The sequence below is a fragment of the Cetorhinus maximus genome, chromosome 4, assembly GCF_964194155.1.
Source record: "Cetorhinus maximus chromosome 4, sCetMax3.hap1.1, whole genome shotgun sequence".
NCBI lineage: Eukaryota > Metazoa > Chordata > Chondrichthyes > Lamniformes > Cetorhinidae > Cetorhinus > Cetorhinus maximus.
In genome coordinates, this window is record NC_135882.1 from 152,854,571 (window position 1) to 152,872,097 (window position 17,527).

Here is a 17,527-nt window from a genome sequence, read left to right on the forward strand (position 1 = left end):
CTTTACAGTTACGGTATTATCTTTGTATATATCTCAGTTTAATGCTTTGTTTGAACTTGGTAATTAAATCAGAATGGAGATCCACCCTGGTCCCCTTGGATAAGCTTTTGGAGATTGTATCAGTTACATTGGGCTGGATTAACCTGTTGAGGCAGGAACCATGGCAGCCCGTGTCAGTCTCCCGGCAACAGGAAGACCTTCCCCCAGTTAAGGGTGGAAGGGGCTGATGCAGGAGTTCCAACCAATGGTAATAGGATGTCAGTTAGGCTCATTAATGAGCCAATTGGCACACATTGTCCCTTAGCCCACTGCAATTTAGTGGTAGCTCAGAAATTAAATGGAAGTTGCACAGGTCTCCCATGTGTTTGGAAGGATACGAAGCAATCCCTGTTGGCTTTGCCAGCAACCCCCCATGGTGGTGTGGGGAGGGTCCCTTGCTATCAGGCACTTTCTGCCCAACCGAGGGACTCAGCATTGGGCAAGGGGGTTGCTGATGAAAGCCAACCCCCTACCTTTGCCTCCAACACCCCTCCCCACTCTCCCTCGACCCCAATCTCGCTTTCATTCAACTGTGGCCTGGGGTCCCTCCACGATTCTGAGCCTCTGGTGGGTGAAGTGTCACCAGCAGCCACTGCTCCTGCTGGTGCTGATGGCATGAGGGGCTGCCGGCTTGTGTTTGGCCTGCAGTTCTCAGTGGGCAGGACTTCCACTGCTGCAGACCTCAGAGAAGGGAAGGCCCGATTGCAGCCAATTAAGTGCCTGAAGGCCACTTGATTCTGCCACACCTCCCCCACCGAACTGACAGGAGCTCCCCACCAGTTCTCCAACTGGTGGGCAAGACCCCCATTGGCCCTCCAAAATCCTGGGCCAAATCTTTAGAGGGACAAAGAAAAAGGCCCAAAAGGTGGAAATCTGAGGGCAGGATTTTCTAAACCTGCCCGCCGCCGCAATCTTCCGGTCCTGCCGCAAGTCAATGGGCTTCTGGCTGGAGCACCGCCTCGCCCGCAGTGGGTCCTGCCCGTGACAGGGCCAGAAAATCCCGGCCTAATAGTCAGGCAGTTTGGCATGGGAGCTTTCAATGGTACTCTGATAGCTATATCATAATATATACCTTCTTTCAATTTTTAACATACTGTTGAATTTTTAATTAGGACTATTTAATCATCTGATCTATTTTAAAAACATTCACTGATATAATTATCAGTCATAGATAGATCTTTTTCCCAACTGCAGCATCTGGAGGTAGATGTGACTTATTTGAAATTATCAATTCTTATTGCCGTGAAAAAGAAGCTCAGTATATGATTTGTTGCACTGAAATTATAAATCCTGACTAAAATAGCCCTCTATGTCTCTTATGGGATCACTCTGTATCTATTTAAAATTTTTAAAGACTGCTGAAATGAAGCATGGATTCATCTTGAGCAGCGATGCACAAATTTAGCTCCGATTTAAACTACTAATGTGACAGCGTTACTCTGTTAATTTTGGTTCTCATACGTTTTGGTTCTCATACTTGCCATAGAGGGAATGCAGCAAAGATTCGTCTGACTGATTCCTGGGAATCCCATTGAAATGTATAAAATTCTGACAGGGCTGGACAGACTGGATGCAGGGATAATGTTCCCTCTGGCTGGTGGGGGGGGTGGTCTAGAACAAGGGGTCACAGTCTCAGGATATGGGGTAGACCATTTAGGACTGAGATGAGGAGAAACTCTTCCTTCAGAGGATGGTGAACCTGTGGAATTCGCTACCACAGAACATCGTGGAGGCCAAGTCACTGAATATATTTAAGAAGGAAATAGATCAATTTCTAGACTCTAAAGGCATCATGGGGTATGGGGAGAAAGCAGGAGTATGGGCGTTGAGATAGAGGATCAGCCCCGATCATGTTGAATGATGGAGCAGGCTCAAAGGGCCGAATGACCTACTCCTGCTCCTACTTTCTATGTTTCTATGTTTTAGCTTTATCGCAACAAAATTCAATGGACAGTGTAATATGTTGAAATATATTGGAATAATGGTCCTTTGTCTCTCTTACTTGTCCATAAGAGATAAGAAATAAAAAGCTCCTCTCTGGTGCGCTGCCTATGGTACAGTCTGAGACTGACAATCAATTATTCTTTTCAAGTGTGGATGCCTATTTTTAAGGTAATGTGTATATGTTATTCATGATACCTATAAGATTACATGGCATCATATTATGCCCCAGATAAATAAGGGTGAGCAAACTGAGTTTGCAGATCTTAGTTCATCCATCTAGATATTCCCTACCAAACCAACAAATTAGTTCTTAAGTGATTCCATTTTTTTTCTCCATCTCTGATACTCAATCGCGAAAGCTAGTCAAAGAATCCTGAGCGAGCAGGATAAATAGATTCCCAAAACCAACCATGACAGATTGAAAAAAAGGATTAACAAACAAATTAATGATGAAATGAAAAGGAAGAATAGCCTGTATAAGTTCTAAAGGGAGAAAAGAGCAGGGGGGAGCTTTGGGATGAATACAAGAAAATGCAGATAGGCATTGAAAGGATGATTGGCGAGACAAAGAGTGCTGCTGAAAGAATGTATAGCCGCTGAGGATAAGCATATCTGCAAAAACAGCCACAGCAGAAACAGGACAGTCAGAAAAGAATCAAAAGCCATAAAAGAGGTAAGGCTTGAAACAGAAATTGAGCATAGAATACTAAATATTCTGAAGAAGCACTTCCTCCAAGTATTCACAAGAGAATACATGAGCAACATGCTCTCTGCAAACTGATAGCGTTGTTATAAATGAGATGGAATTCCTAGGCTAATCAGATTCAAACAAATGAATCTCCAAGGATAGACGATATTTATTCCAAAGGGCTGAAAGTCGACGGAAGAGATTTGTAAGGACGCTGGGGAGAAACCAGAAGAAGTGGGCTAAAGTGGTGCATAGTTTCAAAAGAGAAGACAATTCATACACAGAGAACAGGGCCATTAGGCTTGCATCTATTCCATGTAAAATAATGGAATTGGTTATCAGAAGTAAAATTAGCTGTACAACAAAGACCACATGGATTCAGGAGAAAATCCCGCTTTACTTCATTGATGAAGTGACAATCCAAGTTGATTAATGGAAACTCTGTGATATTTTATCCATAGACTTCCAAAAGGTTTTTGACAAAGTTCCCCTTGAAAGGCTATTAAGAAAGTGGTGAGAATGTGAAACTCATAACCACATGTTGTGATTGAGGCAAACAGCATAGATGCATGAAAGAGCTAGATAGGGGCATGAGGGAGACAGGAACAAAAGGATATGTTGATCTGGTAAAATAAATTAAGGTGGGAGGAGGCTTGTGTGGAGCATAAACACCAGTGTAGACCTGTCAGAATGGGTGGCCTGTTCCTGAGCTGTAAAATCCTGTGTAATCTACGTAAATTCAAAAATGTGTTGATCCTTGTTGGGAGTGGTAAAAAAACTGGCCAAAGAATAGAAAATGTGTCCTTGTTAGAGGGATTAGAACCATAGAACCATAGAAAACTTACAACACAGAAGGAAGCCATTTGGCCCATCTTGTCCATGCCAACCTGAGGACACCCAGGTGCCCTTTCTAATCCCACCTTCCTGCACCTGGCCCATAGCCCTGCAGTTTACAGCACTTAAGATGCAGATCCAGGTACTTTTTAAAAGAGTTTAGAGTTTCTGCCTCTACCACCAACTTGGACAATGAATTCCAGACACTCATTACCCTCTGCGTAAAAAAGTTCTTCCTCAGGTCCCCCCTATACCCTCTGCCACTTATCTTGAATCTATGTCCCCTGGTTCTAGAATTCTCCACCAAGGGAAACAATTTTATCCTGTCCACTCTATCTATTCCCCTCATAATTTTGTACACCTCAATCAAGTCACCTCTCAGCCTTCTTTGTTCTAAGGAAAATAACCCCAACCTATCCAATCTCTCCTTGTAGCTACACTTTTCTAACCCAGGCAACATTCTTGTAAACCTCCTCTGCACTCTCTCCAGAGCTTGTTGTGTTGGGGTAGGGGAAAATGGCTGAATGAACTGACCTAACGTTCAATGTTGGGACCACTACCATTTCTAATTTACAAAAATGACCTGGATTCAGATGCTCAATGGAAAATGATCAAATTTGCAGGATCCAAAATGGATAGGGTGGTGAACGGAAAGGAGATAACTCAGGCACTTACAGAATGAGTTTGATAAAATGTGAAAGTGGGCAGATAAATGGCAGATTATATTTAATGCTCATGAATATAATGCGATGGCCATAAGAAAAAGAAATGACACTGGTACTGGAGGTGAAAGGCATGTAAGGATCTTGGTAAACTCAATGCTTTGTATTGATTGTTGATGGCTACTCAGCATGTCCAAAGCCAGAGGGTGTTGAACTGGAGAGCCAAAATAGTAAATGCAAGTTCACGAAAGTTGTGACCAAATTGTACAGTCATTGGTTCAGACCACATCTTGAATGTTTATGATCACTGAGGTGCAAGAAAGACATTCAAGTGCTAAAGAGAGTGGGGAGAAAAGCCACAAAGGAGATCCAAAACATTCAAGGTCTGAGTTATGAGTAAAGCCTAGAGAAGTTTGCTCTCTTAACGGAAGCGTATAAGGGGGGTCTTGTAAAGAAATATTAGGTAGTTAAGGGAATGGGAAAATTAAATCCAGGATATTACATTAAATTCAATAACGAGTGTTGAACAAGGGACCATAGGTTCAAACTTGTAGAAGATAAGTTTAGGACTTTAGGATCTCCACAAATGGAATGGGAGCTTGGTTACAGGAACATTGCACTCTGAGGTCTGTAATCCAATAGGGCCCAGAGAAAGTTGCGGGGGCAAATCACCACTTGGGGTATCTCTTAATTCTTTCTGAGAGTAGCATGTTAACTCCAAGCTTCACATGTAACAGGATAGTTTATTCTATGGTACAGTAGAAATTACTGGTGGGAGGGATGCCTACTTCCCAGCGGACAACCAATCTGTCCCCGAGCTACCCTAATTGAAAATAGCTCATCAAACTGGGCATCAGTGAGCAGGTTATTGCTAAGCAAGTACCACTTGATAGCACTGTTGATGACCCCATTACTTTACTCTGAGTTCAGCTCAGAGAGGGAGTGCCTTTAGATGTTCAAAGATAAAGATGTGCATTTAAACATGCGATTAATAATGTCAGGACATCCTTAAAGCACCCTGCAGCCAATTCAGTAATTTTGAAGTGGACTCACTGTATTAGTGTACAAAACACAGCAGCCAATTTGCATATAGCAAGCTGCTACATAAAGCATGATAATGACCATGTGTCTGCTTTTTACTGTGAACGATTGACGGATAAATAATGCCCCCTGCACTTCTTTGATATAATGCCATGAGATCTTTCACATCCATTTGAGAGAACAGACAGAACCCCAGTTTAACATCTCACCTGAAAGATGTCACTGGAGCGAGCATCGGCTCAAATTTTATTCTTAAGAACTAGATTTCGCTCCCGGATAGGGAGCACAGAGTCACAACATTTCCTGGCACCACAAATTCGACCCGGAAAAATGTGCCCCGTAAATTGGGATTTTTGTTCCGGAGTGGCTGGTCCTCTGGGAGTTGCGTCAAGCAACCCTGGGATGAGTGCGGAGGCAGGCTGGACTGAAGGCCTGCCTTGGAGCTCTGGCATTGTGTTGAAGTTTAAGAAAAAACATAAAACAGCCCTCCAGTGCTCACAGCCTCTCATCCCTGCACACACTCCCCATGCCCCATCCATGCCACCTCATGCCCCTCTCCCAACCCCCATAGCCCAACATACCTCAATGCCAACTTATGCCTCCACTTACAGCTCCAAGGGGCACTTGACCTCCCCCAAAGCACACATGATGTCCCACAAAGTTGTCCTGGGACCATATCCAAAAGGGTATCACACTTCTCCAAATGGGTACCCCGCCTCTCCAAAGGACGCCAAGAAGTTCAAACCTGCTCCTATCAGGTCTAACCAGCATACGTCATGTTTCACACACCTGGGTCACCAACATTAGACATGAGTGGAGGTATCTGCTGTTTTATATGGGAAGCTGTCTCCGTGAAACACGCATGCACAAATCCCGAGCTGGGCCCATTGCCGCTCTCCAAAAATGATAGGAGCCATGTTCAAGGGTGAGCCATGTTCAATGCCCTCCTATTTTGGGTTTCTTCACAACGACAGAAAGGCTTTCTACATTTGCAAAAATCCAGGCCTAAATGTCTGGAGTGGGTTTTGAACCCATAACACCCTGACTCAGAGGTGAGAATGCTACCAACAGAGCCACAGTTAACACCACAAGCTAATCCTAACAGGAGCTAGCCGGGTTCATGAAGTGCCAGGCTGCTAATGTGCCATTCACTATCTTATCTGTGGCCCATGGGCCTCAGTCTATGGAGGAGCTGTTCGCACAATACATAGAAGACCACCTGGGATCTGATGGGGACAAGAGCATTGTAAGTCAATGTAAGGCAAATTGGTGAAAATGTCAGGCCAGAGGAGATGGAACTAGGGCTCTGAGGCAATAGTGAGGATTGCAGAAAGTGATTTTACCAGATTGAAGGAAAATGTGGAGGGGGTGAGAAAGACCAGGGGGTAAAAAAGTACTAAAGCAAAATGCTGTGAATACTGGAAATCAGAAATAAAAATAGAAAATATTGCAAATACTCAGCAGATCAGGCAACATCTATGGAGAGAGAAAAACAGAGTTAACATTTCAGATCAATGACCTTTCATCAGAACAGAAGTAAGGGTAAAGAAGTGATTGGAAATGGCTCTTCTAATAAACAAGCTGACATGCAGGTCTTTCTGGATGGGCTCATCTTTGTGGGTGGTAAGGCTGAGGGAAATGAGGAAAGCAGATTATCAGGAGATTGGGCAGGGCGTGTTCAGGTGGAGGCTAAAATTTTCAAAGATAATTACAAAGGCCGAGTGAGACATTTAAGGAAAGCTATGGAAAGCTGGAGGACATGATGGATGGATAGGAATTTGGAGGCAGGAAGAGTCACTTCTAAAATTTCATATGTTTTCTTCTGGAAGAAACCTTTCGCTTCTTTGGCATTATTACTAATGCTGGAACTCTGACCAGCAGTATTGCTTCAAGGTACCTGTATCCCCAGCAATATTAACCCAGCTGCAAAGTATCTGACACTTTGGCTATGCACAGGGAAAGGCAGATTAACTTTTCAGGTAGGAACTGCTGACATTTCTGCAGTATAATTTTAGCATTTCAGTTTGCTGTATTTGCAATTCATTAGTCTTATAAAGAGGCTCCTCTAGCCTGACCATTCCAGTTCTTCTTCAGGGTCTCACACCCAACATTAACTGATCGTTTTTTTCACCCTTCAAATGCTGACTAACTTGCATTTTTCTGCTCTCGTTTTAAGTTTTAACGTTTTTCTTTCTTTTTTTTTGTCAAAACCTGTTGGGAAAATGAACTGGCTTCAACATTATGTCAGTATAGCGCTTTTGTAGCTGCAGGGCCTAATTCAAAGCCAGCCTGGACAGATGGATGATAAGCTTCTCCTGACATCTGCGAAGGTGCAAAGTGAAATATCTGGGCAGCCTTAATCTGAGTCACCATGTGGCTGGGCCAAAATGGGTCTGAATTTAAAGTGGTACAGGCATGCTTGCATGTTGCTGAAACTTACTCCATAAAGGGCATTTTCAATTTGCCAAATATGTCAATTTAAATCTATGGATATGGATTACTTTCTTAACATTACTTAATTACTCCCTATACCTTCATCTGACAGTTTTTAGTCTTTTGAGATTTTCCTAATCCCTAACTGTTGACATAACATGTGTAGCACCAGTACTCAAGCGTTTTTGACCTGCTATAACCTAGTATTAAAAAAAAATGCTTTACATGCTTTTAACCAAATTAATGATGATTGAAAAAAGAGGGTTTGTCATGAGTGTACACAGCAGTGTACACACTGCTGCCATTATGCATCGGTGTGAAGGGAGTGAATGTTTAAGGTGTTGGATGGGGTGCAAATCGTGTGGACTGCTTTGTCCTGAATGATACTGAGCTTCTTGAGTGTTGTAGGAGCTGTACTCATCCAGGCAAGGGGAGAGTATTCCATCACACTCCTGACTTGTGCCTTGTAGATGGTGGATAGGCTTTGGGGAGTCAGGAGGTGAGTTACTTGCTGCAGAATTCCCAACCTCTGACCTGCTCTTGTAGCCACAGCATTTATATGATCAAAATTTTCAAGAAATAATGGGGAACAGAGAGTGGATGAATAGAAGCATTTTCTGCTGATTAGGGAATGTAAGACTTGGGGGGCATAATCTAAAAATAAGAGCCATAAATTTCAGGAGTGAAATTAAGAAACACTTTTATTAACAAAGGATAGAAGTTTGGGACTACCTTCCGCAACGGCAATTGATGCTAGAACAAATCTTAATTTTAAAATTGAGATTAATAGATTTTTGTCAGCCAAATATATCAGAAAATATGTGGTGAAGGTGAGCACATAAAGTTACAGATCAGCATCAATCTCACTGAGTGGCACCTAAATGGTAAGAGATTAGAAAGTGTAGATTTACAAAGACACCTGGGTGCCTTTGTCCATAAATCACTGAAAGCAAACATGCAGGTGCTGCAGGCAATTAGGAAGGCTAATGGAAAGTTAGCCTTTATCAGAACAGGATTTGAGTACAGGTGTAATGAAGTCTTGCTTCATTTGTATAGAAGCTTTGTTAGGCCGCACCTGGAGTACTGTGTGCAGTTTTGGTGCCATTACCTCAGAAAGGATATTATTGCCATGGAGGGAGTGCAACGAAGGTTCTCCAGACTTGTTCTGGGGATGGCAGGACTGACTTATGAAGAGAGACTGGGGAAACTGGGCCTGTATTCTCTAGAGTTTTGAAGAATGAGAGGTGATCTCATTGAATCCTACAAAATACTTAAAAGAATAGACAGAGTAGATGCAGGTAATATGTTTCCCTTGGTTGGGTAGTCTAGAATCAGAGGACACAATTTTAAAATAAGGGGGAAGCCACTTAAGACTGCGATGAGGAGAAATGTCTTTACTCAGAGGGTTGTAAATCTTTGGAATTCACTACCCTAGAGGGCCGTGGAAAAGCAGTCATTGAGTTTGTTTGAGGTAGAGATTAATAGATTTCTGATTAATAATAATATAAAGGGTTATGGGGATAGTGTGGGTAAAAGGCATTGAAGTGTTCAATCAGCCATGATTGTATTGAATGGTGGAGCAGGTCCGACAGGCTGAATGGCCTTCTCCTGTTCCTATGTTCCTAACACACTCCAGGACCTAACTAGTCAACTCCTGTTGTATGTTCCTACGAGTGTAGTACTCATAATGATTTAGAATCATTAAAAAAGTTATAAACACTCCTGCTGTAATCTTGATAATCAAAGGCTCGTTTTTTTATTGTTCATGGGATGTGGGCATCAGGCCAGCATTTATTGCCCATCCCTAATTGCCCTTGAGAAGGTGTGGTGAGCTGCCTTCTTGAACTGCTGCACCCACTGTACTGTTAGGGAGGGAGTTCCAGGATTTTGACCCAACAACAGTGAAGGAATGGTGATAGATTTCAAAGTCAGGGTGGTGTGTGGCTTGGATTGGAACTTGTAGATGTTAGTGTTCCCATGCATCTGCTATCCTTGTACTTCTAGATTGTAGAGGTCATGGGTTTGGGAGATGCTGTCGAGCTTTGGTGAGCTCCTGCAGTGCATCTTGTAGATGGTACACACTGCAGCCATTATGCATCGTTGGTGGAGGGACTGAATGTTTAAGGTGGTAAATGGGGTGCCATTGGACTGCTTTGCCCTGGATGGTGTTGAGCTTCTTCAGCGTTGTAGGAGCTGCAATCAACCAGGCAAGGGGAGAGTATTCCATCACACTCCTGATTTGTGCCTTGTGGATGGTGGACAGGCTTTGGGGAGTCAGGAGGTGAGTTGCTGGTGGCAGAATTCCCAACCTCTTGCCTGCCCTTGTAGCCACAGTATTTATATGGTTGGTCTGGTTCAGTTTCTGGTCAATGGTGACCCCCCAGGATGTGAAGAGTGTTTTTAGATGTTTATTGATTATCATTTACATTAATGCCATTCACTTCAGTCGCGTTTAATCGGTTGTTTTCTAACAGTCTCCACAAACAGAAATAAAGTAAGACAAGGTTAAAGATTTGCTGGAAACTAGGCAACTCTTTGAAATGGGGGTCATTACATATTGCCACATACATATTATAGTTAGATGTCTTTTTTTGGCAGCCACCACACAAAAGCTGTAAAGCCTCAAAATCTCAAGGGTTATGAATGGATACTTTGAGTAAAGGACACAAGGTGCTAAGATCAGATAGGGTTGTTCCATACAGTGATTACCTGAGTTTATATCTATTACCACGGCAAGTTTTCACGATACCCTTGACTGAAATCTTCTTTTTGCAGGGATAGAGTTATTTTGGGTTATGACTGGGGACAAAGAAGAGCTTAGACTGCTTAAAGATCATTGCATTGGAGTCTTACCAATAAACTGTGGTGCAGTAACTTTTAATTCATTGTGTGACCACTATTGCTACGTAGATCAGAGGAAGAATACAAGAATGCCTTGATTCTTTGCTAACAGTAATGTGGGTTATTAAGGAAACTCTTAGAGGTCCATTTAAACAATGGGTGGAATTGTCGACTCTCGCTGGTGGCAAGCTTAGAGGTGGGAAGGGCAAATGATTAGGCGGGGTGATGGCGTACCTGAACCCTACCACCTTTCATTGTCTAGCAGAATTATGTTCTGGGTGGGAAGACTCATGGGGCAAAATTTTTCCCTTGGCGGGCGGGCGCGTGCCCAACCCGTTCGAGCATAAAATGATGCTCGATGAAGTTGGCCGGCCCGAGCGTGAATCGGCAGCGCGCCCGCCAACAACTAAAAGGCCTGTTAAGGCCATTAAAGTCTCAATTGACTGACATGTTTCGCTGCCTGTTCAAACTTACGGTTGGTGGGCAGGCAAAAAGGCCAAGCAGCCTTTGCACTTTTCGGAAACCTCATCCACCGGCAGGATGAGGTTTCCTGAAACATATGAAAATAAAGTAAAAAATTTAAAATTTAATTAATAACATGTCCCTGCTCAGAGGCAGAGTCACGTGAGGGGACGTGTTTTATTACATTTTTCATATCTTTATTTTTTTTTGTTTTGAAAATTTGTCATCTCCCTGGGGCAGCTCTGTGCCTCGGGGCAATTATCAAGCGTCCACTTGTGCGCATGCGCAGAGTTCACACTCACCCCGCTTGCCCTCCTCCCTCCGCCCACACAGGCAGCGCTAAGTGTTGCCACCTGTGTTTCATGCTGGGCTGGCCTTAACTGGCCCGTCAGCATGAAATTGTGGTTCGGCCCCGATCGCGGGTGGCGGTCGGCTACCCTACTGCCCCCGCCCGCTCCCGTCGAGCCCGCCCGACAAGGGCTAAATTCTGCCCATGATCAACCTTCCTGCCCCGCAGGCAATTGAGGCCCTAACGTAGCCAATTAGTGATCATTAAGGGCCTCATCCTGCTGCTGTTGTGTTGAGCCCAGCTGCGAGCAGGCCTGTCGACATGCGGTGTGCACGACAGGTGAAACTCTGTGAATCAATTGTCATCTCAGGTGGGGTCCCCTCAGTCAAAGGTATTCAGTGCCTGGAGGATTGAGGGACTGGGCATTGGGAAGAGGGGGGCCTGCTGAGAGCCACTGCCTGCCCTTACTTCCAACCCCCATGACTCTTCTACATGTGACCCCTACCCTGTGAAACCTACACCCTCACTGCCATTACTTACCTATAGCTTGGGCCCTATCATGCTTGTTATAAAGTTATAAAAGCACCAATCACTCATAAGGGATCGAGTAAATACACTGTGGGTTCATTTGCTGATTGTAGACACGTGAGAACAGATATACATGGACAGAAAACCTGAAGACACCAGCAGCAGAGCTGTACCTGTGTTTGCGGCTCAAAAGCAAAAGTAAAACTAAAACTGGATTGTATCATACACTTCCTTCTAGTGATGTCATGCTGTAATCCCTTAAAGGCGTATTACAACAGGTCCTCCATGAACCTGGGACAACATCCTGTGTCCTTCCAGCAGCTGCCATGACCTCCTGAATGGCTCTGCTGAACTCAATTGATTAGCCTGTAGCTCTTGCTAGGTGAGACTTCTGCCCTTGATTCTAGGTGAAGGCCAGCCAGTGGCAAGGCCACTGCCTGATTTTGTTTTCACTCATTCATGGGATGTGGGCGTCACTGGCAAGGTCAACATTTACTATCCATCTCTAATTCACAGAATCACAGAATCACACAGTGCAGAAGATGCCCTTCGGCCCATTGAGTCTGCACCAACATGTGAGAAACACCTGACTTACCTACCTAAGCCCATTTACCAACACTTGGCCCATAGCCTTGAATGTTATGATGTGCCAAGTGTTCATCCAGGTACTTTTTAAAGGGTGTGAGGCAACCCGCCTCCACCACCCTCCCAGGCAATGCATTCCAGACCGTCACCACTTCTGGGTAAAAAGGTTTTCCTCACATCCCCCCTAAACCTCCTGCCCCTCACCTTGAACTTATGCCCCCTTGTGACTGGCCCTTCAACTAAGGGGAACAGCTGCTCCCTATCTACCCTATCTATGCCCCTCATAATCTTGTACACCGCGATCAGGTCGCCCCTCAGTCTTCTCTGCTCCAACGAAAACAACCCAAGTCTATCCAACCTCTCTTCATAATGTAAATGTTTCATCCCAGGCAACATCCTGGTGAATCTCCTCTGCACCCCCTCCAGTGTAATCACATCCTTCCTATAATGTGGCGACCAGAACTGCACACAGTACTCCAGCTGTGGCCTCACCAAGGTTCTATACAACTCCAACATGATCTCCCTACTTTTGTAATCTATGCCTCGATTGATAAAGGCAAGTGTCCCATATGCCTTCTTCACCACCCCACTAACATGCCCCTCTGCCTTCAGAGATCTATGGACACACACACCAAGGTCCCTTTGTTCCTCAGAACTTCCTAGTGTCATGCCGTCCATTGAATACTTCCTTGTCAAACTACTCCTTCCAAAGTGTATTACCTCACACTTTTCCGGGTTAAATTCCATCTGCCATGTATCTGCCCATTTGACCATCCCGTCTATATCTTCCTGTAGCCCAAGACACTCAACTTCACTGTTAACAACCTGGCCAATCTTTGGCCTTGAGGAGGTGGTAGTGAGTTGCCTTCCTGCACCGCTTCAGCCCCTGTTGTGTAGGTACACCCACAGTGCTGACCCTGTGGTGTAGGTACACCCACAGTCCTGTTAGGGAGGGAGCTCCAGGGTTTTGACCCAGCGACAGTGAAGGAACGGCGATATATTTCCAAGTCAGGATAGTGAGTGGCTTGGAGGGGAACTTCCAGGTGGTGGTGTTCCAATGTATCTGCTTCCCCTGTCCTTCTAGATGGCAATTGTAGTAATTATGGTTATATTTAGTGTGCAATGCACCTTTAAGAATAATACGTGTTAGGAAAGATCACATGATCTGCAGTAACCAATGGGAGAGTTTCGCGGGCTACCTCAGCAGACAGTAGAGATAGAGTTGGAGTTGAAAGCACACGTGTCGTTGCTGCTGAGTATATTGTAAATAAATTTAATATTTCCACTTAAGAAGTGTCTGCAATTCAACTCTATTACTAATAGTACAGCTCGGCCACCCTACAACAGTAGTGGTCATGGGTTCAGAAGGTGCTGTCTGAGGAGGCTTGTGGTTGGGCGGGCCTTCCCGAAAAGAGGCCCTGTGGGTCTCTCGCCAGCTCTCCAGCCGGCAGGCAAGATTCCAATGCCACAGGAAGATTCCGCTCAATATATTGAAATTGGTTTTAACAATATTTTTGTGTTTTGTGGATTTATTTCCCATTTTAGTTGCCCACCAAATATCACAACAGGCATACTTGACTTATAGGAAAATCAATTACTTGTGAAAATTATTCACTAGTTAGAACACCGACTTTCAGTTACAACTGCACTTTATTATTTCACAAAAGGATAAAATCTCAAAATAAGATTGTTATGGTGTGTCTTCACCATTAGCCACTGTAACTGCACCAGGGAGGAGAAAAGCAGAGAGAGAGGTTTTCTCTCCTGATTGCTTAATAGTGATTACTGCTAAAAACTGGAAACAGGCATGAATGTCACATGAAGGCAGGAATGAGACAATTGCGAAGGGCGGAGCAGCAGCAGCTCAGGTCATTTTTGTATCGATTCCAGAGGTACTGTTCTGCCCCTCCCAAGGCCCACAAGCCTTACCTTTGCTAAGCTGGTTCCCTGCCATTGCCCAAGGATCTGGCTGAAGTCTGTACTGTGCAAGTTCCAAAAGCTCCTAGCTAACATGGCAATCTGGATCCTATTAATGTTACAGGACTCAGGTTTCCAAATTAAAAGGAGCTTACTGTCTGAAGCAGGTGGGTGTTTTGGACACTCAAAGGAAGGACCCATCTAAAATGGCGCCAGTGTCATCACTGTTGCTAACAGGAAAGCAAAGGCACCAACCCCATTTGGAACCATTATCACGAGGCGAAGGGACGCAAAATCAACCTCCAATATAACTATCAGAAGAAGAAGGGATTTTTCTTCCCTGGTCACGGAGCTCACAGCATTATGCATTAAATTTCTTAAGATTCAATTTTGTTAGTTGTATACCGTGTTTATACATGCCATGCTTTCATATTTTGTGCAGACACTTTGCATTCAATTCCTTTGACCAGGCTGTCTGCATTTGTGGCTTAAAATTTACAGGAATTCAAATTTTTCACACTTCAACAAGATTTCCCCTGGGGTCCAGGTAGTTCAGTTACTTGTTATGATTGGGGAAACAGGTCATCCAAGAGAATGAGAGGCCCAGGCAAAGGTTAAACAGATACACTCATTCATCAAAGAACAGCCCAAAGCAAAATGATACCCACACCATTCCGCTGCGTTGAATGCTTTCTCACCATATTACAACAGAATCCTGTTAAAAATAACCAGAGATATCACAGATCTAATAGGCTTCTGCAGGAATAATGTAGGCCCAATGGTAGGCTCGCAACCAGGCAAATACTGGAGGGCATAATAACATTAGTGGAAACAAAATGGTCAGCATTACAGAAATGTGATAAGTATAATTTCTTGTCAGTAAGACTGATACATGCTGTAAATCCATTTAAAACCAATATATGGAGTTACATTTCAATGCCTGAAGTGGTATGCATCAAACTGGCTCATATTCTTAAACTGATATGTGATTTTCAGTCCAAACAAGTGACATTTAGAAGATCTGTTCACACCTAGAGACTGCCACTAAGGCCAGGATCTTTAGGTTGGCGAGCAGGGGGGGCGGAAACTCCCGACGTCACCCCGCGTCATTTCCATTTTCAGGTCGGCGGGGGCGCTGCCAAATCAGCTGTGCTCCCGCCGACCTGTCAACGGCCTATTGAGGCCATTTGAAAAGTAGTTCAAGTAATTAATGGACCTGCCCGTCCAACCTTAAGGTTAGCGGGTAGGCCGGGAGCCCTGGTTGGCTTCAGAAAAAGCATGAAACCTCATCCATGGGCGGGGTGAGGTTTCATGAGGGTTTTTAAAATTTTAATAAATGTATGCTTTAAAGTGATGGACATATCCCAACTCATGTGACAGTGTCACATGAGGGGACATGTCAGGGAAATTTTATTTTTGCACCTTCACCATTTTTAAATTTGGCGCCGATCTCCCTGAGGCAGCACTTAGCCTCAGGGAGATGAATGCATTCTTTTGTGAGCATGTACGAAAGAGCGCACTCTCGGCTGAGGGATTCCCCCGACTGCCCGCACAGGGAGCACATAGTGCTTCCTGGCGGACGTCACACTGGGTGGGCCTTAATTGGCCCACCCATGTAAAACGGCAGCGCGCCCCCAATTGGGGGCACCGATCAGAGGCACGCCCGCTCCTGCACTTCCCTCCCCCAACGAGGGGAATACCCTCCCCTATATGTCTCACTCATCTCACTCAGCATACTGCCCTCTACTGATACACTGCTTCGCAATGGAAGAGTGGGAATGAGTATTCTCAGTGTGGACAAGCCCTGGTTTTTCCCCCTTGCCATCATTTGCCTTGTAAGGGGTGAACGAAACTCTCAGAAACAGCAGAGTGATGCAACTAAGTCTCCTCTGTTTTACAGTGGGTTCTGCCAGAGAAGCAACAGAAGATGGCACTCTTCTGGGAGGGAAAGGATATCAGCAATTGTGACCCAAAAGTTGCCCGTCCAGCCTTCCTGTTTTCAGCCCAGAAAAATGGTGACGTGGGGTTGAATTCTTTTCTGCTGTGTAAAGCTGAATGACATCATTTAAAATGATAGACACAAATATAACTTGAATTGTAGTAGGTGTCGCCATTTACATATGAATACTGTTCATCTACTGTGGTAATCTGGGGCATAATGCACCTTTAAGAGAATGTGAGCAGATTGACCACGTGATTGTAAGACCCAATCGCTGTGTAGCACGGGCTACCATGTTAATGTGAGTCTAGAGTAGGGTCTGGCTGGAGAAGCAGACATCATGATAGTGCTCTGTTGTTTGAGTAAATAAATAGTTTGTGCTTCATTTCACATTGGTCTCTGCGTCTGCCATATATTGTAAACAACTCGCCTGCCGACAGATAAGCGTGCAACCAGCTTGCGAGAAAAGGGTCCCCGTGGTTAAAGCCTAACATCTACTTATTAATTTTACTTGAAACCTGAGAAGAAGATATAATGAAGTTTAGGAATATTTCAAGAATGATTTCCAGGGGTAAAAGGTTAGGGGGCAGCATACAACTATGTGTTAGGCATGAATGAAAAAGGAAGATTAACACTGAGCTAGGCAGACAGGTGACAAAAGAGGACTTGTCGAAGAACAATCCCCAGAGCCTGCAACCAGCACACCACCGAGGAGTTCATAATTGTTTCTGTAGAGCTGTTAGTATGCCACTCGAAGAAAAGAGGTCATGTATTTTTAAACTAACATTTACTCAAGTGACATACGTAATGTTGGAAGCCTACTTTGCCATTGGAAACTACAAAAGTCAGCCTCGCCAGTGCATTACAATAATCTTGGAAATTGAACATTAATCTTACACTGAGGCAAACTGAATCCAGATAAGGCTGCAACACTTTAATTCTATTATACGCTTGTAAGTTGAACCCAGCCAATGCTGTGCTGTTTTACTGAGAATCAGGCTTATTTCTGTGCAGCTGATCACTTTGATTTTATTGATTTATGCTAAGCATTGTTCACCTCTTTGCAACTATGCTATACATAGTGCCAAACCTCATGATGGGATGAACTACAATATGATAGGTGTAATTAAACACAGGTCATTTCTAGCACATTGTGTTTCATCAGTCCTAGTAATACACAATTGAGTGTATTGCTAAAAGCATGGGAATATACTGTACATGAATATATCCATGTAATTCCCCTTGGGCCTGCTGCAGTGTGAGCAGAAATGCCAGTAGCTTCACACCAAATAGCAGAATTAAAGCTGGTGTGATTTTGAATGTGA